We start from the raw sequence: 27,255 nt of genomic DNA, 5'->3' as shown, positions 1-27,255 counted from the left end.
ACTGAAACTGGGCTATGCAGCTGAAACTAATTTATGGCCAACTAGCTCTACCTTTCTTTCTTATACACATGCAACCTTTGCTTAAATGTGTTGGAAAGTAATTGCACACCCCCTCCCCGCTCCAAGCACGTTAAAGAACACAACTTCCAGCCTTTTTCTTTTTTCCTCTGTATTTTCTCAATTGAAAAATGGTCTCAATTTGAAATACTGAAGTTTAGAACTTAGGTCTGAAAGTTTCAAAACTCTGTCTGTCCTGATTCCTTTTCTGCATCCTCTCTTTTCTCATCTGGCTTCAAAGAATGTGCTGGGGACTGTAGACTAATGTAGAGTTTTCAGCTGACAATAACAAATTTACAATGGGTACCTGTGTTTTGAGAATAAAAAATACATTCTTCAAAGTTATAAACTTACCATGAACCAAAACTGAAAGCCAACTGCATGTAAAAATGTGGTTTATTGTGTATTTTGTTTTCTCTTAATTTTAACTTATTCTCTTAATTTTAACTTAACTTACTCTCTTTGATTTATATATGCTGCAAGAATACTAGGTCATGGTACCAGTAGGATTAATGGAGTTTCAATAATCCATTAATCAATCTGTAAATGTGTTTTTCAGCACACAAGTGTCAATAAGATAAAACAGTGGTTAGAAAGAGCTGTTCAGTTCTTGATTTCATTATGTGCATAGGATGATGGTAGCACTATGTATAAGTTGTGCTTTCTTTCACTTCTCCATTTCTAAAAGTCTTAGAAATTCAGACTTGCAATGTGGAATATAAAGATAATAAGAAAATGTAAAATCTACCAGGTGAAAGTTACTGAGTAATTTAGAAAGGAGTAAATACAAACACTTTCCTTGGATTACTCTGGGATGTTGAAAGGGTTTCACTAAATTTTGTAGCATTTGGCAGGTTAAGAAGAATGCTGTGAATGTTTGATGATTACAGCAGTAGCAATAAAGTATGAAACATTTATGATGGGTAAAGTAGTTGGTAGGCTACAGACATGAGCTTACACAGAGAAGGCAAGTAAAATAAAACCTTACAGAGCTTAAGAATGGAAAATATAGCAAAACATGAAGAATTAGTCAGATAAATAGTGATGGTTCCTCATCCTTTCCTATACTCTCTCATTCTTTAGTGGATCAAGCAGTTGACTGTCCTAAGCAAGAGGCTATAGCTGTATCTTTGTGATTTACCTTCTTGCACTTTTTTAACATTTACACTTAATGAAGTCTTCTGTGTTCTGTTGCAATGAGTTCCAGGATAAGAGCTGTGTGGAAAAGTACTCCTCTTGTATGTTTTAAAGCCGCTGCCTGCTTATTGTATTTGAGGATCCCTGATGGGAAAGAGGGAATTTTCATTGCCCCTCATATTCTCCATCCTGTTAGTGATTTTTATAGCTTTTTAATTTATCTCGATAGAGAAATGTTCTTACACCACAGGTCATCCTCTTTGTTTTTCTCTTGTGGAGTTCTGCTACATCTTTTTTTGAAAAGGTTGCCAGAATTATGCCCAGACTTTATCATAATGACTTTAGATCTTTTGAGCTTTATTCTTTCTCTAAAGTTTCTAGTATTCCATTTGTCTTTTTGACTCCCACTGAACCTACATTGGTATTCTTATAGGTTTACAGACAATAACTGTCCTAAATTGTAATAGCCAATTAATATTGCATCATTATGTGTCTGTATATGTAATTAGGTACACAGAATAGGTATAAACTTACAGATGTATATCTCATATATATATATACACACAGATATCTGCATATATATGCATAAATATGTATATATGCATAAACATGTATAAAATGCAAATATATATATGCATAAACATGTATATGTGCCATGCCGTGCCATGATTTGAAGTCAGATTGAAATGTAACAATAAATGTTTGGTCTCCCACCACACTGTGTCTTTACCAGAAGGGTCTTTTTTTTTTTTCCCACTGCACTGAAATATAAAAGATGGTTTGTAAAACAGCATCAGCAATGCATGTTGTCTGTACCATACACTTAAAAATTAATCATCAGGATTCCTTGATAGGAGTGCAGGTTAAGTACTTGAAGGGTAGTTGTCACTGCCAGAGGTCATTTTGTTTCTTTCCCTGTGAATTTTTTTGTTTGCTCAGTCTACAGCAGTGTGGCAGACATATGTACTGCTCTCAACACATTGTGCTTGGTGTGTGTCTTGCAGTTCTAATGAATATTAGGAATGCACAAATTTCTTTATCTACTTCTCTTTGTTGATGGGTATGTTAGGGCCAGCACCCTTGGGCAGCAGAGTCTGGTTGAGATTGCTGGAGTGCCACTCGTGGTGCCCAGGTCATGGCTAATCCACAAAGACACATGGTGGCTTAGTCATTGCTCCTGGCATGATTCTCTCCCCTGTATCTAACTGCATCCTGGCAGAAATGGAGGAAAACTGAATCATACTTTCCTTTCACGGGAAGACAGGCAAATACTGTCTGCTTTAAAAGATGGCAAAGTTTCCCTAAAATTATCCTCGGTAGAAACCCAAGGTAAATAAGCAAATCTTATTTCAAAATATTACCCATCAGGACATGACTAATTTTAAGCTTTGCCTGGAAGTCAAAAGTCAAACGTAGTCATTTTTATAAATATACTGTCTGCACTTGACCGTATTACTGTCATATCTGTCAAAGCATGCTACCTTTTTTCCTACTCCAGGTATGATTGGAATGTGTTAGACTATTAAGAGCAGTCCAGGTGAATGTGCTGGATTTTGATGTGTTTGGAGGGTAAATGCTGCGTGAGAAAAGCAGCCAACCAAAGGAGAATAGAAAAGGGTGCAGTAGTGAGGCTGGAAACCTCGCAAAAGCCATCCTCCCTAAAAACCCCAGTGTGCTCTCAGTCGTGTTCCTCATCCTGCAGCCCAAGAGGTGGCCAATTCTGATCCCAGGTGCCATCCTCATGGTGTGTAAAATATTAGGCAATTGTCCTTTGCCTTCTGGTTGCTTGACCTTGGCTGTGTGATTTATGCCCTAACAAGCTAATTTATGTTTTCAGCCAGTGTGTACCCACCATAGGCTTTTTACTTGCCTTAATCCTAGATCATAATAATAATATGGAGTACCAAACTTCTGACTGCATCTGTGCCAAAATCTCTAAAGTTCCCAAGCAATCAAATTTGGGAACACTTACCGGACAATTTTTTATATATATATAATTTTTTAACCACAATGAGATTCCTTTATGGTCTGGGGAAGTGCCAAGCACATGTGATTGCTCTTTTTCCTTTCTTTTGCATTTGTCCCCTGTTTTGTACCATATGCTGATTAGAATGTAATGTGGCTGTTGTTTAGGTGAAGTGGCTACAAAGTTAATGCAAATGTAACACACTTCAGAGTTTTGTACACAGTTCTTTCAGACTGGCTGAATTTGTGGGATGTTTTGGTTTGGTTGCATTTGGAGGTTTTTGAGGGTGTTTGGGGAGTGTTTTGGGTTTTTTGCTTGTATGTTTTGGGTTTTTTTGTTCCTTTTGTTGTTGTCGTTTTCTTACATGCTAAAGAACAGCTGATGATGAGAGTTTTCCAGAGTAGAGAGGGAAAGGGGTCTCTGTGCTCTCAGGACCCAGAAGAGAACTGTCTCCCATTTTATTCTGACGTGAAGGCATAAATGACACCGGGAAAAAAAGTATCCTTCATCTTCTGAGTATCCTTTTGGTTTCTGCCCCTTTCCCTCGGTTGCTGATTTCTCTCCGTCTTCCAGAAGATTCTTATTTCTGGGGGACGCAGGGACTTCCCGAGGTGCTGGCCGCTAGAGGATGCTCCTAGTCCGGCGTTGGAGAGCAGCGTGCCCGGGGCCGGGCATCCTCCTCCTCCCGACACAGACCCCGACCCAGCTTTGCTCTTCATCCCCCTCCTCCTCCTCCCGACAAAGACCCCCGCCCAGCTCCCCGGAGAGGACATCACCTGTCAGGCATTACCTGCATGCCCTGGGATATGTAAAATGCAACTTTGTGCTGGAGGGGAGCTGGGATATTTCCACCATCAAAATGGAAAAGAAAATCCATCCAATTCACAGGCAAAATTGCAAAATGCTAATGACAATCAGAGAAACTGATTGCAGGAATTTGAAGGTTTTCGTTATAATGAAGTCCTTGGGCTTATTTAGGTGACACTATTAATGGCATATTTGCAGTGTACCCCACAGTATCCAAGTCCTGCTGTGGATGGTCACATCCTGGTATTCAGGTGTTCAGCGAGCTTTAATTTTTTTGTCCAATCTTTTTAAGTGATCCAAATCTCAGTGCTTAAATGAGACTTGAGTTTTATTCCTCAATAAATATAATGGAAAGGACATTTCTAATTAAAAAAGGGACTATTTAGCATGTATAGTTTTTGCACAAAAGGCACACACATGGAATTAATTCAATATTTTAAATAAAAACCAACAAAAGTTCTCCCCCCAAAAAACCTCAAAGAAGCAAAAACTGACCAAATCAACAATGCCTAAAGTAAAAAGCAAAGCATAAAGCTAGAGAAAGTTATATATGGAAATATCCTTCTAGTGCTTTATTGCCCTCCCAAAATTCTGTTGTAGCATAAACAAGTTCTCTGGCATACAGAGCACAGGATTTCGTATGGCAGTAGCATGAAAAAATAACATAGACTAATTTTTAGGTAGCAAAGCAGAGTACTCAGAAGTTGAAAAAATGGCAGATTTGAGGTCATCAAACACAGCTCATTTTTTCACGTACACTAGAACAGAGTCTTTAACTATGTAGTGATCTACTGCCTCTTTCTCTCTCCCCATGACCTCACCTCCCACGGGATTTCTGCCTTATCCAGACTACAAGTTAGACCTGCCCAGAGATATACAGGCTTGTGCAGTAGAAGAGACTGTTCATTTCTTGCAGTTGGATGGCGTGTAGTATATAAATCAAAGACTACAGGAAAGGGAATATATAGGTGAGAAGTTAGATAAGACTCTGAAAAATAGGACTGTAGTCTTGTCTCTGCCACAGATGTTTAGTAAAGTCAGTAAATTTTTCATATCGTGCGTGTATTCCCCAGCTTCTGCGTGCTGACTGTGAGATCCTACACTCTGATTAATCAGAAGTGTTGAACACCCACATCTACTCCTGAAGTCACTAGAGAGTTGTTTTGAGTCTACAGAATAATGAGTAGTGCTATCTACTATTCCAGCTCATGTGCCAGATGTCTCAGATTTTGTGTACCTATATCTCTCTAACTGTAATCTCTGTGCACGTCTTGTGTCATCTGTAGAAGATGGATGCTGACTTTTTTCAGTCTGCAGTAAAAATAATATGTCTGAATCACTTGTATCCTCTAATGATGAGCACCAAACAAATGCCTGGGCAAAGTAAATGAATTTGTCTTCAGAGCAGGTTTTGAACCTAATGTAGAGAATAAAGGCCACTACAAAGAACTGCAATATGAGTAATGGAACAAAACAAAGTACTGCAGAGTGAGGTGCTTCTAAAGTGAGCATTTTCTATCTTATGCGTTAAACAAAGCAACATTAGTACTGTGTATTAAAGGCTGTATCAGAAACTATTGATCAAGCCTAGATAATAGTTTAGGCTGAGTTTAAATCACACACTGATCCTACAATTTCTGAACAAATGAGTACTGAATTCTGTAACCTGACTGACATTGCTTAACAAGGTGTGTAGGGTAAATAAAGAGGAAACAACCCAAGTACCCTCACTAACAGCAAGCTCTCTAGTAAGGAAGGCTGTGCAGCCTTAGGTAAGATTCTAAAATGTGATTTAATTCTCATATTTTCCTCTTCTATTTAGTTCTTGTATAAAAGTGAAATCCATTTCTTGCCATGGGGAAGAAGGAACTTAGTTGTTTGAGAGCAAAAATTCTTGTCGGAATGGGTCTGTTTTCTCTGGTTGCAGGTTCATATGCCTTCCACAGTCACTATTCTTCACATGATCTTCCCCTTCTTGTGAAGAAGAATAGAGTTCCTGTGTCCCTGTCCCTTATTTCTGCATTTCTATAGACAAAACAATTTTATGGCATGTGCTGAATGCGTTTGCTTCCTGAGGCTCAGGAAGCATCAGGCTTCTGGCACATGTGCTGCAGAGGCAGGCGGGGTGATGAGCTGTGTCTTTCCAGAAGCATTAGACTCAGCAGCAAGTACACAGTGATGCAACGTGGATAGTTACTCTGTTTGCTCTTTTGCTTTCCTATGCAACTTGTGTTGTGTGCAGAATTTTGTGAGCTTGCAGTTATGCAAATTGCCCTCTAAACTACTGAGAAGAGACACTGCAAGATTTTCAGATAGTGGCGTGGGGATGTGATAAGCTAAGAAACCTCCTGTAGATCAGCTAGTGCATTCAGCTCCCTTCTTGCCTTTGTAAATTGTTTTTCTGCTTGTAAGGTGTTTAAACACTCAAATCCATCAAAATAAAAAAAAAGGATTGAAGGTGTAATTCATAAAACATAATTCATTCATAATTCACCCATTTGTATGGGTTAGGAAGGAAAAGATTTAGCCTGGAATATACTTGCAGGATACAGAATAGAAATGTGTGATTTTTATCTGTAACATCCCTTTTGTTCATTATAACTTAGTTTCGTTTTCTTCCCAGTGTAGTTGTAACAGGAGTGGGAAAGAAAGGAAACTTTGGAAATACTAATTTTAAAAGGTGTTCTGGAGCCTGCATTAGAGCTGTTTGTCTTTTACCATGAAAATAAACTGGCATATACCTGCAAGCTGAATAGAGATAGGGACATAAGTAAAAATGTTAGGAGGCCAAATGATCGAGAAGCTGAATTTATTTTCTCAAGTGATTTAGAAACCATACTCTAATTCACTGCTCAAATTATGTTTACAAAGATGTTTAGCTCCTAATTCACTCCCACTTGTCAGGAAACCTTCCCAAGAGGTGAAAAAGAATGATGGTGGCTGTGGAGCTTATTAAAGTATTGTTATTATTTAAAGTAATTTTTCAACAAATTGTAGATTCATTCATTGAACTTCATCTTAGAATTAGAAAAAGATGCCGGAGGCTTTCAAAGTTTCATATCAGAGAGGGAAAAAAAAAAAGGAGGTTGCAGAGCAGAAGAGATTTCTTAAATCAGGTTAGAAAATTTCCATCACTTCCTAACACTTTGAAAGCTACTAAGGTTGAAGTTACTTTTATTACTTTTGTGTTTTTCTGCAGTGATAGCATTTTGTTACACTATTGAGTGAGTTACACTGTGTTTCCCTGGTCTTTTATGTTTGTTTTGATTTCAGTGTCTTGGCTTGAGGTCAAATATATCTTTCCTAATGTCTTTTTTAATATGTCCATTTTTATGAGTAAAGATATGTGAACAACCTTAACTCTTCAATCAAGTGGAACTTTTTGTGAAAGAATATATAAAACTGAAATTTGGTGCTGTTTATGGTCCAAGAGGTTTTGCTGTGAGAGGTAGTGAGGCAGGAGGGGAGCATGGAGCCCTGCTTGAATCCCGGGGTAACAGAGGCATATTTCCAAGGCTGTGCCCTTCACTGGTGCTGTTGGCAGGGAAAACCATACTACTGTGGGAACCAAATTCCTGTAGCCCATCAGTCCCTGCATGCTACACCCTGACACAATGTTCCTGATCCCGGCTGTCCTTGGTTCTTTTTTTCCTGAAATCCCCTGTTTTCCTGTGGGATGAAACTCAGATAGTTAACACGTCCCAGTGTGTAAGGTGATAGTGCTGGCGTTTTAGAAATGAGTTGTTTGGGGAGCTTGGTCAAAGTGATTACAAGATAATGAGAGGATGGCTCCACCTGATTAGCAGATGGGCAGCCTTCCCCTCTGGCCAGCAGATCAAAGATGGACTGACAAGCTCCTCGTGGTGGCTGTCTGGGCAGAAGTGAGTGACTACTCCTGGCTGAGGGACCAGGAGTGTCAGCTCATCACAGTGATGTCTGCTGGTAGGCAGTGGTGACAGCAGGAGCGCTCTTTTCTCATTTTTTTCTTGGTTATTTCCAGTGAAAACTCATTGGTCAGAATGGTCCTGTGGGTAATTTATGATGTCACGTGCAACCAAATATGTACTTTGGCCATTTTTCATGCGTTTTGCTAATGATGGGTCACACAGTTTCACTAGAAGGTTCTAAAGATTAAAGTCATCAGAGAAGGCAGCCCTGGTGACTGATATTCTCTGACCCCATGATCTACCAAAGGCCATAGTACCACAATAAATAAAGCTGTCTCAAGCTCATCACTTCTCTTGGGCTCTAACACAGATTTTAAAAAGATGATCAGGCTTGTCTTACAGATTTTAAGGATTTATCTGGCATGTCCTTAAAGAGCCAGTTTTAATTAAAATTTATTCTTTGTGTTAAAAATGTCATTCCTCTAATAGGAATTTGTCCAACTTGTTCTTATAAAAAATTATTTTCTATAAGTAGTCTCATTTCCCACCTACATACCAGGAGGTACTCGTTGACTGGATTAAATTTATTTTTAATATATGCAACTCTGTATTATACATAGAACGTGATCTGTTAACAAGAGGCCCCTCTTTTTTATGATGTTGTGAAGTCCTCGTTGTAAAGTACAAATATCCAAGAACATAGGTGGATTTTTCCCATCCATGCAAGTAAAGACCAGTCCTGAATCTGCAATTCAGCATGACAATTTCTGTGTCTTCTTTCTGTATAAAAGGGATTGGAACAGCTCTCCTCAGCTCGGTCTTCAAGAAACATTAATAATGGAGGGAATCCTTTTGATTTTCATTCTTTGTTGTCTGATACCTTACTGTAGGCATTTGAACCTGAGCAAAGATGTAAAATGCAGGGATAGCATCATGAGTCACCAGCAAAGTGGGTACCTTAGGTGTCACAAAGAGCAGACTCAGCTTCCCTTGTGAAGTCCAGGAGTCCCAGTAATCATGTCAAGCTGAAATGGACAGGATTACAGCAAAGGGAATGCTGCAATTTGCAATTTTCATGTGCGCCTGTGAGTTGACTGTAACCTGGCAGGGAGCACAGGGAGCAGCTCCTGTTTTCACTTGGCTGTGGGGTGCTCTGAGTGCCAGGAGCAAGGGGAACACAGAAGTTCCCCACTGCCTTCTCATGCCCTTCTGAATGTGACACAAACTCAGGAAACCCTTGTGGTTTTTTGTGGGGTTTTGGTGGTTTTTTTTTTTGGTTTGTTTCTTTTTGTTGTTGTTGGGATTTTGTTTTTTGTTTGCTTTTTGTTTGTTTGTTGTGGGTTTTGTTTGGTTTTGTTTGTTTGATTTAATTTACTGTCTTAGCCAACTTAACTCTTAGATATCTGGCTTTTCTGTAAGCTGTTCTTCAGTAGGAGACTGACTGTATTATGACTCTTCATACAATGTACAGTATATATTTAGCCCTGAACATTGCTCTTGTCATGCTTTTTAATTTACTGTGTTTCTTGCTGCTAGCAGCTTTGAAATTCAGTGGAGCCCTGCAGGGATGTCTCAGTCTCCTGTTTTCTATCTCCTCTGAGCTATTGCATTACAATCATCTGTCAAAGATGAGTGGGAGTCAAGGAAATGGAGCACCTCAAGTGGCTGACACTGCTGAGCAGATACCTTTCTATTTTTGCTGAGTGCTCACATACCTCCAGAGTACAGATGTGTCTGAGCTGGATTAGATGCACAGAAAGTTTGTAACACCTTCATCTTATAATAACAGCAGTCCTGGTTGCATGGGAAAATGATACAATTTTAACAACTGCTATGACCTGTACACCAGGCGTAATTGCATGTGCACTGTGGTTATACTCATTTAATGTGGTTAAAAAATTTATTGCACCTCTTGCAGATTAGCTAAGGCAACGAAATTCCTGAAAGGACTCAGTCTGACACAGAGGAATCTTCAGAGTGCACATACTGTCAGCATCCCACTTCCATTCTATAGCAGCATTAGGAATGAGAATGAAGGGAAAAGAAACCATCACAGGGTTGTTTGTCCCAGAGGTAGTGGCTGGCACTGGAATCAGTTGTGTAGGATCTATAATAAGCATGTAGCAGAAGTTTAGCTAGTAAAATTGATGATTGCAGCTTAAGGGAAATTGTCATACCACAGAATACAGTGTATGGTGCTAAGAGTAGTGAAAGTTTAACTACTGCAGATAACCTGTGGCCTAAATTAGTATGTACTTTTCAAGTGAGACTCTCACACTCCTTCTTCTTAGGGTTTTGTTGAAGTGAGTTTATTAAAATAGATTGTAAAAGGCTTTATAAATATGCATGTTTTCCTTATTCTAGAACAAAACACAAATATCCTGTTCATGTCCTGAAAATTTTGAAGTGGCTGAATCTGTGTTGACTCCCTGTTTCTAAAACCAGTATTTTATTGGAATCTCCAGTTAAGTCAATTTCTTCCATGATTCATTTTGCTTAGCAACAGAAATGTAAACTCTGGCCTCTGGCCCTAATGAAATCCTTTAAATGCAGTCTACATAGCAAAAGGTTAAGAGGGCAAGGCACAGTTTAATTTCCCAATAACACTTTATGGCAGTCTTTGTAAATGTACTTGCTTCTGGAGTTTTCTAACACCCCTTTCTCTGAAACTGTAGTCAATTTGCAGGTGAGAAGTTACTGTATTAAAATTACATACATGAGAGAGGTTGGAGGGCAGTGTGGTACAGGACCCTCCTGCTAAATTGCTAATCCAAATTGGGCCTTAGTCAATCTCTTACAAAGTTGTCAACATCCAGTGACCTATACGAAATGAATTGGTAGCTTCAGTCCAGTTCCTAGAGAGGTGTGCACATCAGAAGAGCAATCAGCTGGCACTAATTGGCACCCTGGGTAGCAGCCTCAGCAGAGAGCCAAAGGTCTGTAGAGGAACAGAGGCTGAAGTGCTCTCTCAACCTTAAAGATGGTCTGACTCTGGGTCGGAGTTTAGGGCACACTGGTAATGTCATATGTGGAATTTTGCTGTGCCCCTTGCAATGCTAGACTGGAGCTGTGTCTTGGGAACTGCACTTCTCACGGTGTTTCAAATGCTACAGGGCTTTTTAAAGCCTGAAATCACTTCAGCTTTCCTTCAGGTGTAAACAAGAAGAGAACATTCACTAAGCAATAACCTGATAGTCTGAGGTGTCAGATGACAACCACTCAAATTGAGGGATTGCACTGGAAAAGGCAAAGAGAGGGAATGTGTAGTCCTTGAAGAAAAAAGTGTCTCATGTCCATGCCCAACATGCATAAGTACTTTTGCTCTGTCAGTTTTTTTCACCTGTTGGGCTCAGAAAGGTTATGAATTAGTGGTACCTGAATATTAAAAATATATTGTTTCATTAGAAGGTCTGAGAAGTTCTGTTCATTTTAAAAGTGTAGTAACACATGGTCTTCCTCCTCTTGGAATTGTTCCCAGACCATAATAATTTTAGAAATTTTATTATGGGTTATTATTTTCCCAATAGCCTTGTATTTAAGAAGTTTATGTCTTGTTTTGTTGTTCTATTCACATAGTTTCAGCTATTCAGGCAAGGTGGAAATAATGTAATGAACTTTAAGCCATCAGCCCATTCAACATGAATGGAGTCAGTGAAGAAGCATTAAATTAAGAAATGAGTGATTAAATACCTACCTAGCACTAAAATGCCTACCTAGTATTTTAAGCCAGGCAGTCAAAGGTGATAAAATATACTGCCTGAATTGGAAGTTGAGCAATTTTCTCTTGAACATACAAATGAGTAATGAGCAGCAATGACAAATGTTTGGCTGTGGATGTCTGCTAAGAATAATAAATAGGTTTGTTCGATGGAGGTTAGTCTGTTTCACAAAACATTTGGTGTCTTCAGAGAGCAATTTTTGTCCACCTATGCATCGTCCGTACCGATAAAGATAAAATGAAGGTGTTACATAGAGCCAGTATACTTCCAGAAATCAGAGCATATATTTTGTCTTCATAGCTTTGCATTACTGGAGTCACCAATGACCTTCTGCAATTTTTCTCCCTCTATATCAGATAACAAAAGAAAACAGGATCACAGCCATAACTGAAATGATGGGGTTCTGAAAGTAGCACCCTTTTCCAGTCATACAGCAGCCCCCTTTCACTGCCTCCATGCTCTCTCACTGGATGATGTGGTGCACATTTATCTGACAGACTAAAACTAGAACAGCATGAAAGGTAAAGCAGTATTTGCATCCCTGAGTGCGGGATCATCAACTGCTACAAAAGATCAGGGAGTTTGGAGATACACTCTGCTCTCAGCATTGCCAAGGCCCAATGCAAAAAATCACCCTGAAAAATGTCATATTCTTGTGTTTTAATGGTCTACCCTGAAACACAGTGGTGCTCTAAGTGTATAAGCATTACCATTTGCAAATTCCCACCTGTCGTTCCTGTTTCCGGAAACAGTATCCCTGGCTGCAGTCTGGACGTTGCCCCCGGGTGGTGTCTGACTCTTAACCCAAATCAAACAGTAATTGTTCAGACACTGTCTGGCTCTCATGCAGTGGACAGGGAAAGCGCAACAGCCCTCTGGTTACCTCTTAGTAAGCTGCTCCCGGGGTCCCCTATCCCATCAGTTCTTCAAGGTATGGGGCATGGATTCAGCCTGGCTTGCAGAATCAGGAATTCTTATCCAAAGGCATTAAAACAAAACTGTTAAACACTGATAATTCTGTGAGAACTGCTACGTTAATCCCAGTAACCCTGTCCACTTTTTGATTCTGCAAGAGGTGACACTCTCCATGCTTAGAGAATCTGAGAGGTTCTAGCTCAGATACAAAGACTGAAAATATGACAGGGTGCTTGAAGGTGTGTGCAGACAGCAACAAGCACTCTCAGGATTACTGACTGCCCTGCTTGACTCAACCAAAATGTAACTCTGCCTTCCAAGGGCAGGATGTGGTGTGGATTTTATGGCCGAGACCCCATTTATTTGGTGCTGACTTGAATCTGTTTATTTGGCCTTTTAGCTTGAAGTTGCATTGTTGTTGTGTCTGGACTCAATGGAAATAGTGACATATATATTGTGGACCTGAGCAACAACCAGTGTCTTCCGTGAAAGGGACAGAGAAGGAACTGCTCTTTAAAAAATAAATAAACAGATCACTGTTATGAAAACCAAAGAACAATAATATTTTTGCATTCTATGAAGAGTAGTTGCAGTTATAACTATCAATCTGATCAAGTTAAGAAATTATATGTACATTTTGGAGAAAGATTTTTGATATTAAGAACAGTTTCAGGGAGGACTCTGGTGATGGTGTAATGTCTGAAAGAGGGAAGCAGCTAATGAGAGAGATCTTTAATACCTGTGATTCTGAATTTCTACTCTCTTCTGTAACAGTTTACAGTCTTATTTTTGAATGCTAGACAGTTCAGTTGTTCTAGTTCACTTTCCTAGGTTACTGAACTAAGGAATTTAACTTTGAACTTGCAGATTTTTGTATGGAACCCATACCATCTCTCAAAACTCATGTTAATCCTAGGGAGGACCACAAGAATCTACTAACATATGCACACTGCCAAAATAAATGATATTCAGATTCCTGAGCTAATCTTCTCCTTTGATCTCGTGAATCATAAAATTTATTTGGTAAAGTAGTCATGAAATATTTCTGACCATTCTGAAGTATCAGCTGCAAATAGCCTAGATTTTGATTTTCAAGACAAATCAGGAAATGTCAGGGTTTTTCCTCCCCTTCCAATCCTTAATAGTCTCCATAGAAAGCTTTATAATAAGGCAATTCAGAGAGTAGCAGTAGCCATTCTTTTTCTGGCACTTACAGCTTTATATGTGAAATTGCGTGACATGTTTTGTCAGCGTGTGGGAATCTCACTGTGTTGCTATCTCTGAAAGTATCAGCAGAAAGAGATGGCAACTTTTGTCTTACAGTTTTTCCTCATTGGGTATGGTTTTTCTTTTTCTTTCCTTGTTCTACCTAAAAGTTCACAACTCACGGTATTTTCTGCGCTCACAGAAAATAACATAAAAACATATTAATGACACATGGTCATGTCTTTCTTGCAGTGGATCTCCAGCATGGACCTTGGTCTATTTTTTTTCTGCATTCTGCACAAAAGAACCCTCAAATAGCAATGTTTTGTGCTCTGGTCGTTGCTGATCTTGCTTTGATGGTTCCTCCACTTACCTTTCTTTTCTTACATTGTCCATTCACTTTATATTTTTAAATGTTTTTATGGTTTCATATTTTAACTGATTTATGGTGGATTTTTCAACATGCCCTTCCATTTTTAACACATAGGGATGTTTTGGTTGTAACTCTGCAGTTACAATGCTGAAACTTGATCTTTGAGTTTGTGTTAGATCCTCTCAAAGGAGGGTGGGGGTTTTTTTGTTTTATTTTTGGGTCATTGCAGGTTTGGATTTTTTAGGTACAGCCTACTTTTTGCAAAACACCTCCTTCTTTGCGCTGAATAGCACTTTCTTGCTTCAGGACTTTGTGATGTATGGAGCCACATGTGAGAACAAAGCTGAAAAGCTTTTACTAGTTATTGCATAAAATCTATGTGATAAGAAAGCCAATATTTTATACCGTAGATGGAGGTTTTTGGATCAGAAAGAGGGGTACAGAAAGACTGTTTCACTGAGGATAAAGTAGAGCTCTGCTCTACATGGGGTAGAGCTCTGCTCAGATCTTGAGCATGTTCCAAGACCTTTATTCTTACAAGTGTAGGTCATCATGGCCTCATCTACTGGGGTAGGAAATACATTTGTAGCAGGAAAAGTCCAAGTTCTCATTATCCTGGGGAGGTGGGGAGAAATTACTGTAACCGTTGTCATGGCTATATTATTCCCTTTGTTAGGATGTTCTGACTCTGTCCTGTTGTGATCAGTGCTTTCCAGGAGCGTGGTGTAGGCTTGAACTAAACCCACCAAACAGTCCCACCCCTTTCTCCAGAGTGACTGCACACAGAATGGCCAGATGGGGAAGGTCTCCTTGCCTGCCCACATGCCATTCAGCCAGACCCTATACCGTGTCTGTGCACTGTACTGGGTGTGGAGGCAGTTCCCAGCAGGTCAGACCGTGGCCAGGTGGAGACAGGGTCACCTTGGGAAGGCAGGAGGATGTTAGCAGCTTCTACAGCTAGAAGAAGAGAAGGGAAGAACTTCCAGTTGGGCTTTCTAATCTTGCTCTGGCCTTGAGGCGAGGAGAAAAAGGGCATGGCTGCTGCATGTCTGGAGCCAGCAACGGCTTCAGTTGTTTCTGCAGTTGTTGCAGTTTGTGGTGATGTCTCCAAGCTGGAAAACTGATTTCCTTGTTTCTGAGTGTGGATCACCTTCAGGCTGCAAATCTGAGTATGGTGTCTGAAACTGCTGCTCATTGCCAAGCTGTCTGGAGGAGGTGTGCTTTTGCATGCATCTGAACACAACAGTAATGAAAACCTTTAAAAAATCAGTAGCAATTAAAATAATATTAAACATAATCAGTAGTCTATTAGTAAAGAATGACTTCTTATTATTCTGTACAAGTGTACTTGATAGATATCAGGGGGATGAAATATATCTGTTTATGGTGTCTTTGTCCTCTTTTTAGTTTTTTCATTTAGCTCATGATTTTATTTAATGGAAGAGACACTTCTTACCTATTGGCATGACAATTTACAAGCATTTGTTTGTGCTGAATTAAGCACATTTCTAAACTTTGTATGTTGCTGCTGACAGTTTGGGGATTGATTTTTATCCCTAGAGAGATGCCTTTTTGTCTTTAAGGCAAATTGAAGTTGACTACCAGAGCATTCCCTGGTAAGGGAGAGAATCTACTTTAGGGATATTTTTCTACTGAGAATTCATTTTTAACTGAGAAACTTCAACAAGGTCATGCTTTTCATGACACTGAAAAAAAAAGTTCACAGACAAAGAAGGAGCGTTAACTTCAGAGAAAATAAATAGAAGCAAATATTACTAAGCTTTTTGTCCCTTACAGTTCTCTGTCGGGGAAGTGTTCCCAGATATGCAGTAGATAAAAATTCCAGACTTTTCTTCTAAAAGCACATGCTAAATGGTGGTGTGGGCAATGGCAGAAAAAGGTTTTATCCATCCATGTGTTTTCATGTATATTATGAGGTTGAATTTTAAAACTTCTTAACATTTTTAGGACAGTCAAATTCTTTCAAGAACAGATTCATTGCTTGTCCACATTGGCAACATGGGAAATGATTTGCAGACGTGAATGGATTAAAGTAATGAGCTGTGTGTGAGGATGCAGGATCTCCACCAGACAGGTGCTGTAAGAAATCTTCATTCACATCAAGAACAGCTAAATACTCTTTTTTTACAGTACAGTCTGTGGCTGTACATGCTGGTCTAGAGTTACACTTTAAACTTGGTCCAATCTACATCCACTCAGTCAGCCTGACACAGTTTTTGGATACAAACATGGTGTTGTTGCTATTTTGACAGGGACGCTGGAATTCATTTTTGTATCTTTCCCTTCAAGGTCTTTTTGGCACTAGATTTGTTTCGTAGGAATATTTTCTACAAATACAAATATTGTTAAAATAAGTAGTGTTTTTGTATATATCTGGTTTGGTTTCTGTGGTCAAAATGAACAGCACCTCACACCTGAACAGCAAAGCTAAATCAAACCATCCTGGCCAATGGGCAAGTAAAGTGAGGGTTTCTCTGGTGGTACCGGGCATGTTACTGGTGAGGTGATGGACAGACCTCATTAAAATCTCATTTAATGCTTGTCTGTGGAATGAGTGCACTCTCTTTAATCTCTGTCTTTGTATTCACTCAGACTTCTAAGACTCAAGTGACTTAACAAAATAAATAAATAACCTTAGTCCTTCAATCAGGTGACAAACTCACACCCACTTGTTTTCATGTCTAGGAAATAAAACCAGCTGAAGCTGAAGTTTTTCACTGCAGTACATCTAAACAAGTAGTAAGAACCAGTTTCTTCAGGAAAATCTTATTCTACTGGTTATAAAATCTTCTTAAAGGAGCTGCACATCTCCGCAGTCTTCCTTTAAGCCTTCTTTGGAATGTTCTCATTGGATTTTTCACACATTTGAACCCTAAATATTTGAATTATCTCAGTATGTTTCTGGAGACCTGGCTATCAATTACCAGAATTTTCATTTGCTTTTTTGATCTATTTTTTCCCCTTCTCAGATTTCTCCTATAAAATCTGTAACAGTTCTCTCTTAGCATCTACCAGACTAAGATATTTGCAAAGTCCAAGAAACAAAACTTCCAATAGTCATCACACTGAAAAGAAAAAGATTAGAAACTACACCTCAAACTTCTTCAAGTGTCTTTTAAATACAACAAAAAGCACTTGGCTGGTGTTTAGGATGAGGTAGGTGAGGGGTGAGAGGAAGCAGGGACTGACATTGTTTGGTTGCATCTGGTGGGCAACATCCCAGAGCTACCACACTACAGCAAAGAACTCACATTTTTTTGCCATGTTCTCAATGCCAGCATTTTATTAATTAGTTTTGAAAGTTTTTACTTGGCTTTACATTGGAATTTGCATCTCTTTTTGAAACAAAGTTGTCTTTAAATTAGAACGCAGCATTTATTAATAGCAGGAAATTCCAAGTAATCATATTGTGTCACTTTCCCCTACTACTTTTTATTGCAGCTAGATGTTGATTTTTGTGAACTGTACCTTTTCTACCCTAATCAATCCTGTTTCTCTTTTGTACTTTTGCCTGAAGACTTCTGGTGTTTAGAATTAACTTTGTTCTCAGTCCTTTTCCATTTTGTGTACGATTACGCACCTAATTAAAGGTAATTGTTTCCTTGTTCCTACAGCATCAGCCAAGGAAGCTGATCTCAGCTACATCTGAGGGATATGGGAAAACTCCATCCTAGAAAAAGTGCAGCAAATACTTTGGTCATTTAGTATTTCATTGTTCTGTAGCTGTCACAAACATGCCCTAGATGTGCTTTACCTGCTTCACTAAGCTGTGGAAATCAGGGAAACCTGTGTATTCTGAGTCAAGGAATAGTAGCATGAATGTTATAATGCTGCCACTAAGGTTGGCAATCAGGTGGGGTTTTTTTAATCAAGGCTTTAACATTTATTAGCTTTGTATTAGCTTCTCTCTTGGGTTTTATTTGTAATTAAGAATAAAGTGCATGATTTTACTGATTTACTGCAACTTTTTCAAACTTCAGAATTCCAGGAATGAATTTTTGTGTATTTTCTGGGACTCAGAGAAGGTATTTTAACTTGGCCTAATCGTGGCAAAGTGCCAATTTTCATTAATTAAGTTCGTAATTGTGGAGCCAGGAGTGAGGACAGTTTACAGAGGCAGAGCAGGAGAAGAACTTTAAGTAGCATTGCATGGCGAATGAGATGCACAGCTTCCATTATCAACAGGAGCTGCATGTCTAATCCACCAGACTCGGCACTGCAGAAAATGTTCCCTGGGATGTCAGGTGTTAAGGGGAAGAATGGGCCTCTCACGTTCTTTGCACTTACAAGCCGGCTGTAACCTTTTGACTCTCTCTCTCTTTCTCGAGTTTTGTTTCCTGAAAGGAAAAGGGGGTGGGGGAACGCAGGGGAAGAAGGCTTAAAGAGTGGAAGATCTGTTTCAAAGTACTGTAGTGTATTTGCAAGTTTTTTTTTTTTTTCCTGGAATTAGTTTTGTTTTATTTCTTAAAGAAGCAGTTGCTTTTAATGCAGTGTGTTTACAGCACGACTTAAGATATGAATGTCTTGCTGAGTACTACTATCAACACTATAAACTTTACAGATGTGATTCTGCCGCAAGTGTTTTACACATAGCTTTTTTGTCTTTCTAACTAAAGTGAATATAATCTCATTTAAGAGTATAACTGAGGAGGAGAGCTAGTTCTGTGAATAAATGTTACAGGTACTGCTTTTTATATGGACTGTTATGCAGAAGAATTACCCCCAAATAACAGTAAATCCCTTTTATTCTCAAAGGATTCGTTAATGTAGCGTGATCATGTATCGATCACATTGAACTTGGATGTATTCCAAGCCTGAAGATCTGCATATGCAAAGGAAGGACTTTGTATAATACTTACACATTTCATCTTCTGGCTATCTCTGAGTTAGTAAGTGTGAAAATACCTCGGTGCAAGGAGTCGAGCATTTTCTTCTTAATATGAAAGATCATGCGACAGATAAGGGGGAAAAGAGGTAGCTAATTAAGGTAGACCTCTCCAAAATTCATTACTTTTGAGGAAAAAGAGCAGAACGTGGAAAAATATATGAAAACTTACATCACCCTTCCTTGAAATAGTCTGTTCTGGGCTGATCCATATTAGAACATAAAAATGGAAACACTGAGGTGGTGTTTACTTTCATTAATTAAAAAGAATCTTGCTCATAGCATAGCACCCTGAGAATGTTAAGGGAGTTCTATATATTCCTGGCTCCCATCTTTGGTTTGAGGACCTCGTTCTGCTTCAACCTTTGTGTCTTTTTTTGCTAGAGATTATTTTTAAATGGCTCACATTGCCTTTGCATGGCTGAAATGTGGGAGCGATGGAGTGGTGCCAATGGAGGGGTAATTTTACAGCCAGCAATCAGGAAAAGGAAGAGTCCTTAGCCAGGGGACTCAACAGTGCCAGGAGGAGCCATTATTCTATTATTATTTCCAGTGTGGAAGCATTGTTTTAAGTTACATTAAAAACATCCTTTAAATTTCTTTGTTATTTGTGTTGTAAATTTTCCGTATCAACCTTTCCAAATGAAAGGTGTGTGAATGTATAACTAAGTGGACTGCTTGGGATGCATCTTGCTTTAGAAATTGTAGGTTAAAGGGAAACCTGAAATCAATGGTAGTTCCTCTAACTTAGCCTGGAAGTTCACAGAGATTGGCCAAAGATGGAGTGAGTTCTCCATTTCTTAACACTTGCTGGGACCAACACTCCAGACAGCCTGTCTCCTGACAAGCACTGTCCTCCCATATTTTTCTTATTATTAGGGACTCCAACCCCTTATGATTTAAGGGCCCAACTCTATGTAAGCTTTCCAGGAACCTTACATTTAGAGGGCTAAAAGAGAGAGAATGTAGCCTATATTGTTATTCACGTGCATGGCTATGTATTTATCTCCTGGAGATTGAGTGTATGTTGAAGCCTGTAATGGATTTGAATGATGTTTCAGAAGGTTTGATATAGGTAGTTTCCTTGTGTTCAGTTACTCAAAAGTCCAGCGTCAGTAAATATTTTATATTCAATACTGCTTTAATTCCACTATGTAGAGCATGTGTTGTGAACCAGTACTGAGGGGATCCATTTATTGAATATTATTTTCATCATCCCTTTTTTATTGATAGATTTTGAGGAGGTGAAGGCAAGTGATGTTTGGCATAAATGCAAAACTTGAAATAATGTCTCCCAAATCATTTGGGCCACTTGAGACACAAATGGGAACAGAATCCAAATATCCTAAATTCCAATTCAGCATCTTAATCCTGAGCCCATTTTCTTCATTCAAAATTAAAGTGTCCATGATTATTATTTCTACTGCCAGGGCTTTCCAAGGATTTAAATGTGACCTAATTTATTAAATGCTGTCTTATGTGCAAGACAGAAATAAAATCCTTACCCCAGGGCACTTACTCAGTATCCCTGATCCTGCAATCTGATCTCTTGAATGAATGTCTGAACTAACACAGGCCATGCTCCCTGTTCAGAGCGTTTCACTGGGATTTTAACGGAGAATGAACACGTAGATTGCAGGTTGTCTGCAACAACCCCAATGAATTTCAGTACATTACTACCGCTTTCTTGCACGGTTACGTGTTTTCCTGAGTCCTCTACGAGCTTTTGTGTAGTGGTTGCTCAGTTACTTTCAGTATAGACGGTGAAGTTTGGGCTGAACTGTTTTTTCAGCTATGTATTAGCCTTGATCTGTGGCACCGCTTAAAGATGCTTTGCGATGCACCTTGAGATTAAAGTGCATCGCCCCTGCGGTGCATTGATCTCGTCTGGCCCAGAAAGGGGTTGTCATAGATCTGCTTTTGAAATCAGGACTCCCTCATGGGTTTTTCCAAGGCATCATCTCCATGTCATTGGGTTGGCAGGATATGAAGCTGAGGGTCTTTTTGAAGTTTTCCTTCACACCAAGGGGTGTATACTTGTTGTGTGGGAATTGTGGTAAATTACACCCTCGTCTCCCTGTGTGTTCAGTGCAGGATAACTTAATGCAGTCTTCAAATATTCTGGACCTTTTTTAGAAGTAAATTGTTTGATTTGTTGTGTTGGAGTATTAAAATGAAGAATGGAATCTGAATGCTGAGAACTCGTTTCTTGCAGAGGAGTGAAATACCTGGGCTGAACTTCATGAATAAATTAAACAGTCCTATCAACATCTATTCCTTTGTAGCTACAGATGATAGTCTTATTTTGAGGAACATGATCATGTGCTTCATCAAATATCACTCATGCTGATATTATTTAGTTTTTGTATAATCGTAAAGCAAATATAATTTTAAAGTCTGCTTGCGTATCTCACATTTCAATCTTTTTTTTTTTTCCCAAGTGCAAAAAAGTTAGTTTTCTGCATCAGATGATTTGTTATTGGAAAAACAAAGTAACGTTTCTTTACTCAAAACTCTTCTTCCAGCAAAACTGCGGAACGTGGAAAATATTTTCCAGCTTTCAGAGTTTATTTGATTTTGAACACTTTTGGTTATGTAAGTTTTAATAAGTGGCTTTGCTGTACCCCTAAAGGCACACCCCACACACTTATGTTGTGTGACCTAGGGTCACAAGTAATGGCTGCAAGCTAATTGATTGAGAAAGGCTTGTCTGACTGGGCCCCTTTGAGTCCTCCCTTTACATTCCTAAATTTCTGTAAAGGAGGCACTGGCAGCTTTGCCTGGAGAGAGGAGGGGTTGGGGGAAAGGGAGGAAGTTTCTCAGTTTCTGATTATGCGCAGAGTTTCCTTGTACCGAGCTTATGTTCTCCACCCACTACTTAGTAAGAACTCCTTAACAACTTAAAGCTTTATCCCTGTGAGTACCAGAAAACTGATCTGAGTATTTATTGAGCAGGGAGAACAAACTGCTTGCTCCAGTCAGGGAGAAAGCTTATGGAAATGATATTAGACCTTCAGCAAAGTGCACAGCTGCATCATACAGAAGCTGAGACTCAAACTGACAGGCAAATAAGCCAGATCACGGAAGGGGCCTCTGTGTGGCAGCTCTGAGCTACCAAGTGTTGGACAACTAGGCAAAAAGTGCAATGGAACAGGGCAGAAAATAGCACACTAACTTCAGGCAACTGTTGCTTTTTCATGGTGAGTCCAGATTTGAAATGTTGTTTGAAATGTAGCTCTTTTTGTTGTTTCTAAAAACCCTTCCGTTTTACCACAGCAATCCTTTTGTGAAGCTCATTGTGTTAGAGATTATTTGTCCGGATGTGCAGTTCAGTTCTGACCGATACAGAAATGTACAGGGATAGCCCTTTCCTTGCTGCTTGCTCTCTCTCTTTTGCGTTTGCTTGCTTCAGGAGGCAGGTCCCGTTTCCAAAAGCAGGCTGCATGGCTCCTAATTCGGAAAGAAGGAGTTTTGCAGCCAGCACTTGGTGTGCAGCTGCATGTAGGTGAATGAGTGAACATAATTTCTATGCAGAGTTTTCTGCATTTTGAGCTTTGTGGCACCTTTCCATTGCTCCTTATTTCTCTGCCTTATCTTGAGAATGTATGGCACGGTCACTATGAAAAGAGCTTTGTGTTTGAATTCCTGGTGAGTCGAAGGGTCAGGGCCTATGAGTTATCTGCCTGCCAGCAAGACTCATTGCTGTGTCCCTTTATTTTTCAAGCTGAAATAGAAAAAACATGTGTCCTCATCCCTTTTCTATAAACGTATTTTGAGTTCAGGTTTTACATGCTGTTTGTGTGTGCTTTGTTCTTTTGACAAACTTCAGGTTTGGGGGGAAGCCAGTTTTATTCTCTCCATATTTATTTTATTTGCTCAAGCTTTCCTGCAGATTTTTGCATTCCTTTGTTGTGATGCACATAATTTTTTTCTTAAAACAACATTCTGTTATTTTGATTTCTGCTAAGAGAAAAAGGATTGATACTTGGATACATATTTCCAAAAATACCAGAGAGCTCTCTAAATTTTAGGTAAGTTGCACAATTATGCAGAAGATAAGACTTTTATAACATTTGACTCACTTAAGGAGGGAAACACAATACTTCTGGATAAGTTCTTGAACAGATTGTGTTGATACACTAGTCACTTAGTGTAATGGTAATAAATATCATCTGAGCTATAATGTAATTTCAGTTACTGACTTACTTTGAAAAAGCTACTTTATTAGCACAGCAACAGAATTAAACATTGCATGTTGACAGTAACATTAGAAATATGTTTGCAAAAACTGCTGAGTGGAGGAAACTTGGAGTAATAAATCATCAAGGCATGTCAAAGTTACTCTGTATGTGATGTTTTAAGATGTCTGTAATTTAGAGGAGAAATGAGTTTCTGTTTTTCCTCCAGCAGAAGTGTGATTCTGTACAAAATTATTTTCATCATATATTTCATTAAATAAATAGTTTTCTTTAAAAAAAAAAAAAAAAAAGTAGCCAAAATCGGTGCAAGAAAAATCTTTGGAGCTAAAGGGAAAAGGCTCACTTGATAGAATAATTTTAATATGCAATATAAAAAGTTGGTCAGATGAACTCTACACAGAGGGTATATTACTATCATGTCTTGACCAGTCTAAGTTTGTATGCTCACCTGAAACTTGCTAGCATTTAGCACAGTGCCTGTTTAAAAAAATAAGATGATGCTTCAGGTCTGAGTTGATCTCACGTTGCCGTCCCTTTCAAGTACAGAAGTTCATGTTGTTCACCTCTTGTGTCCTTTCTTATTTCCCAGTTTGAGATCTTGAGTTTACCCATCAATTCTGAAAATGGTTTTAAAAATAAAGGGGGGGAAATTTTGTCAAAGAAAGCTGAATACAGATATGAATGTGATGCTGCAATGTACAGTGATCTAAATGGACCTCATTCTTCATGTTTTCTTATTGTGAATTGAATTTCTGCATATTTTGAGTTGGGCTAAACATTAGACTTTCTACAAGAAAATTATTGACTGTGTTCTTAGCTTAGTTAAGGGCGTACTTTTCTTTTAAGAGTTTCAGGGTTCACTTTGAGGGAAAGAAATATGTCCTCTTAAGTAACATAAATATGATTTCCTTCTTGGCTATACTGTGATGGAGGAATCCCTACTGAAGTGTTCTTTACACCTTTAAAAACTGAAAGCAAAAGAAACTTTGAGGAGATGGTCTCCTCCCAGCTTTGATGGCCTGGAGAGCTGGGTATCCATCCATCTCCTGGTGGTCACGAGGCACTTGGGGAGCAGGGGCTGGTGGGTGCTCACATGTGGCCACCTCCTCCATAGGTACACGAGTAGGGGATCAATCCTTTCTGTGCTGTTGGGTTTCCATTGGCAAAATAATGCACCACTGGTGTTGTGACACCAGATTAGAGGGTTATGAAACATTTCTTCATGCTCTGATGATCAGCCTGATGAAGGGGAAAAGGTTTAATGAGGAGGAGAAGAATTTACTGAGGATTTTATGCCTATATCTATTATTAAAAGGAGAATATCTGCTCCCAGTAGCTGTGTTCTGTGATTCACAGAATCCCTGCAATAATGATGTGAATGATGATTAAATGTGGTGTTCTTACTGACTGTCTGAGGGCTGACACAACTTAGTGTGACTGGCAGGAAGCTTAAACGTCAATAGTGTATCTCCAAATACTACTATTCCCTCTTAGAGAAAGTCAAAGAATCATGATCTCAAACTAAAATATTTATACTGTCTTTTTTAATTCTCTCTGGCACCAGTTAGAGAGAAAAAAAAAAGGTAGTCTTGAAAAGGTTAAAACACTGTTGCTTTATAGTGTTAATTTTTTTGAAAAGTTTGTATTTAACGTTTTTAGTGTTTTTCAAGGAGTAACTAGGTTTATTTTGTGAATTATAAAGTGATTTTGGAGGTTCACTTTTGGATTTGTTCTGTGTGGAAGAAGAAGAACTTTTATTTACTAGCCCTGTTCCTTTTATTGACCTGTTCCTTAACAGAAACAGGTCTTCACGACCCCTATGGGTACCTTTACTGTCACATGAGAAATCATGGAAATTCAAGACTAACAATTGATTTTTCTTTCAAAGAATGGCAGTAGTTTATGCTGTCATGACAAGGTGATGTCTATAACAAGAGAGGAAGGAAAATTGACAGGTATAGGAGAATGGTAGAATTCATGGAGTCAGTGGATCACAGAGATAAGATGAATTTAAAGTTAAAACCCAAACTCTACATTATATCCTAGTTATTTTGAAAAAAAAATATTTTTAAAAGTATTTAAAAAGAAAACAAAGACAAAGGAAAGTTTCTTTCATCTTCTCAGCTACAGCTCATGATCACATGGAATATGATCTTTGGGAGACCCAGGTTAACTTTCAGTTCGTTTTTACTTTCCAACAACATATTCAAACCATCAGCAGAAAACTATCCCAAAAGGTGATGATGAAGGTGAAAGAAGAACAGATAAAAGGAGAAACATTTTTCTCCTGAGGTTATTTAAGTGATTATAATATGTGGGTAAAAGCAAATGAACACAGAGAACAAGCAGAAGTAATCACAGATGAGGATAGGAACAGTAATAAGAGAGGCAGGAACTGGAAAAGCAAAACAGAGGAGATCTAAAAGTAAAAGAATATCGCATGAGAGAGGACTAAAATGGTCTGTCAGGCACTGAGATGAGCCTGTGCCTTGGGAATTGTCAACTGACGTGCTGTCTTTCTTCTGGTTTGTTCAGAAGCATTTCCACTGCTGGCAGTCAGTTTTATACCTGAAGTTATAAATTCATCCAAGAAAATAGTCTGTTCTTTCCAAAATTATGGTCACAGCATTTCAGAGAGGAGAATGTTAGATAGACCCTTTCTTTTCCACCTAACATCCTCTTATATTTACTTATATTGCTCTGTCTAGTAGTGAAGGTGGAGGTGAGGATGGATGGTTACATGTGATGTGTCTGGTTGTTTTTCGGTTTAAGTTCCTTTTCTCAACTCCAACAAGATTCCAGTAACTTTAAAAATTCGTGTAAAACTCTTTGGAAGGTCATTGGGCAATTCTGATTCTTGGATCTGAGAGACATGCAAGCCATATGGAGCATGAAACATGAGAAAATAGAAAACAGGAAATCTGTGAAGGACAAGAGAAATGGCAATGGACTTTCCTCTACCTCTCCTCTGGCCGCCCACTTTAAATTCCTTTCATCACCCATGGCTTTATTCAGGACTCTGTCAAAGGTCCTCCTGACTTTGGTAGGGGTTTGGTGAGGTCAATAGGTGAGTTCAAAACTGTGTTCATGATGATTTTCAATGTATGAATGTGGAACCCATAACATTTTAAGGTTCTTCATGACCACACAACCAGAGTAGTACACTACAGTGCTATCTCCAGTTTCTGAGAGTCCTACCTCTTCATTATAGAAATGTTTGGTGATTCAAACAATAACTAGATGAGTTTTCCAATTCTGATATTACCTTTAAAACACAGAGACTCTGTTAGTATTCATTGTGTAATCCCAGTTTATTTAGCAATATGATAGAAATAGGTAAGAAATACAGCTTGAAGTACTGCAAAAAACACCCTGTTCTCCCTCTTTTAAGCCATTTTGAGTGACAGTATCCCATTTGTATTACCAGCTCTCCACATCTCTTAATCCAAGAAATGTCCCATGGACCATAAATGTCCTGTGAAAGACATGCAGGACATGCAGGATGTAATTTGTTCTGTTTTGAACAGTGCACATTTAATGGTGTTAAATGATAAAGGAAAAGATAAATTAAAGAAGTAAAGTGTCCCACCACTGTTGGCAATTTTCATTATTTCCAAAAAGCAGCACCAGCTAAAGACATCCTTCAAGAATAGTCCTTTGTGGCAGAGCTTGTTGAAGGTATCCCAGTGCTCTTTTGCTGCTTCTCCCTCTTCCCTGCTGCCCCTGTAAGGGTGTACAACCTTGGAAAGCTACTCAGAGGAATGGATCAGAATTGGCGCTGGTTAAAATAATGCTGAAAATGAGGATTTGGTTTTGGTGCATGTTTTGTAAGTTATCCGTGATTATGACCTGGTTGTCGCTGAGCATCTCTTAGTTCAGCCTGTCTGTAATAAATACCTGAAATAAAAATCTGTGCCTTTGGTAGGGGAGAGTAAGTTATAAACGATGAAAATGGAAGAGAAAGTGATCAGTGCAGAACTTTGTTCAGAAAATATACAAAATGGGACACAGCAACATGACAGAATCAGTCTGTGTTGAAAATACATTAGAATTTATCATATGGAAATCAGAGTGTGCTCTCTA

At 38.8% G+C, this 27,255-nt stretch overlaps 1 protein-coding gene across 3 annotated transcripts in view; it reads left to right on the top strand.

Moving 5' to 3' along the window:
- The window catches only part of LOC116783156, a 288,803-nt gene that overhangs the window by 33,905 nt on the left and 227,643 nt on the right, over positions 1–27,255 (top strand). Inside the window, exon 1 of one of the 3 annotated variants that reach the window (XM_032680483.1) lies at positions 21,798–22,173. The exons of the other annotated variants lie outside the window; for them this stretch is intronic. The gene's annotated coding sequence lies outside the window, so the exon portion shown is untranslated. Of the gene's footprint in view, positions 1–21,797; positions 22,174–27,255 lie in introns of those variants that run through there. 3 annotated transcript variants of the gene reach the window in all.

Source organism: Chiroxiphia lanceolata, chromosome 2 (genome assembly GCF_009829145.1).
Source record: "Chiroxiphia lanceolata isolate bChiLan1 chromosome 2, bChiLan1.pri, whole genome shotgun sequence".
NCBI classification, from domain to species: Eukaryota; Metazoa; Chordata; class Aves; order Passeriformes; family Pipridae; genus Chiroxiphia; species Chiroxiphia lanceolata.
This window is presented reverse-complemented; position numbering and strand designations above follow the sequence as displayed.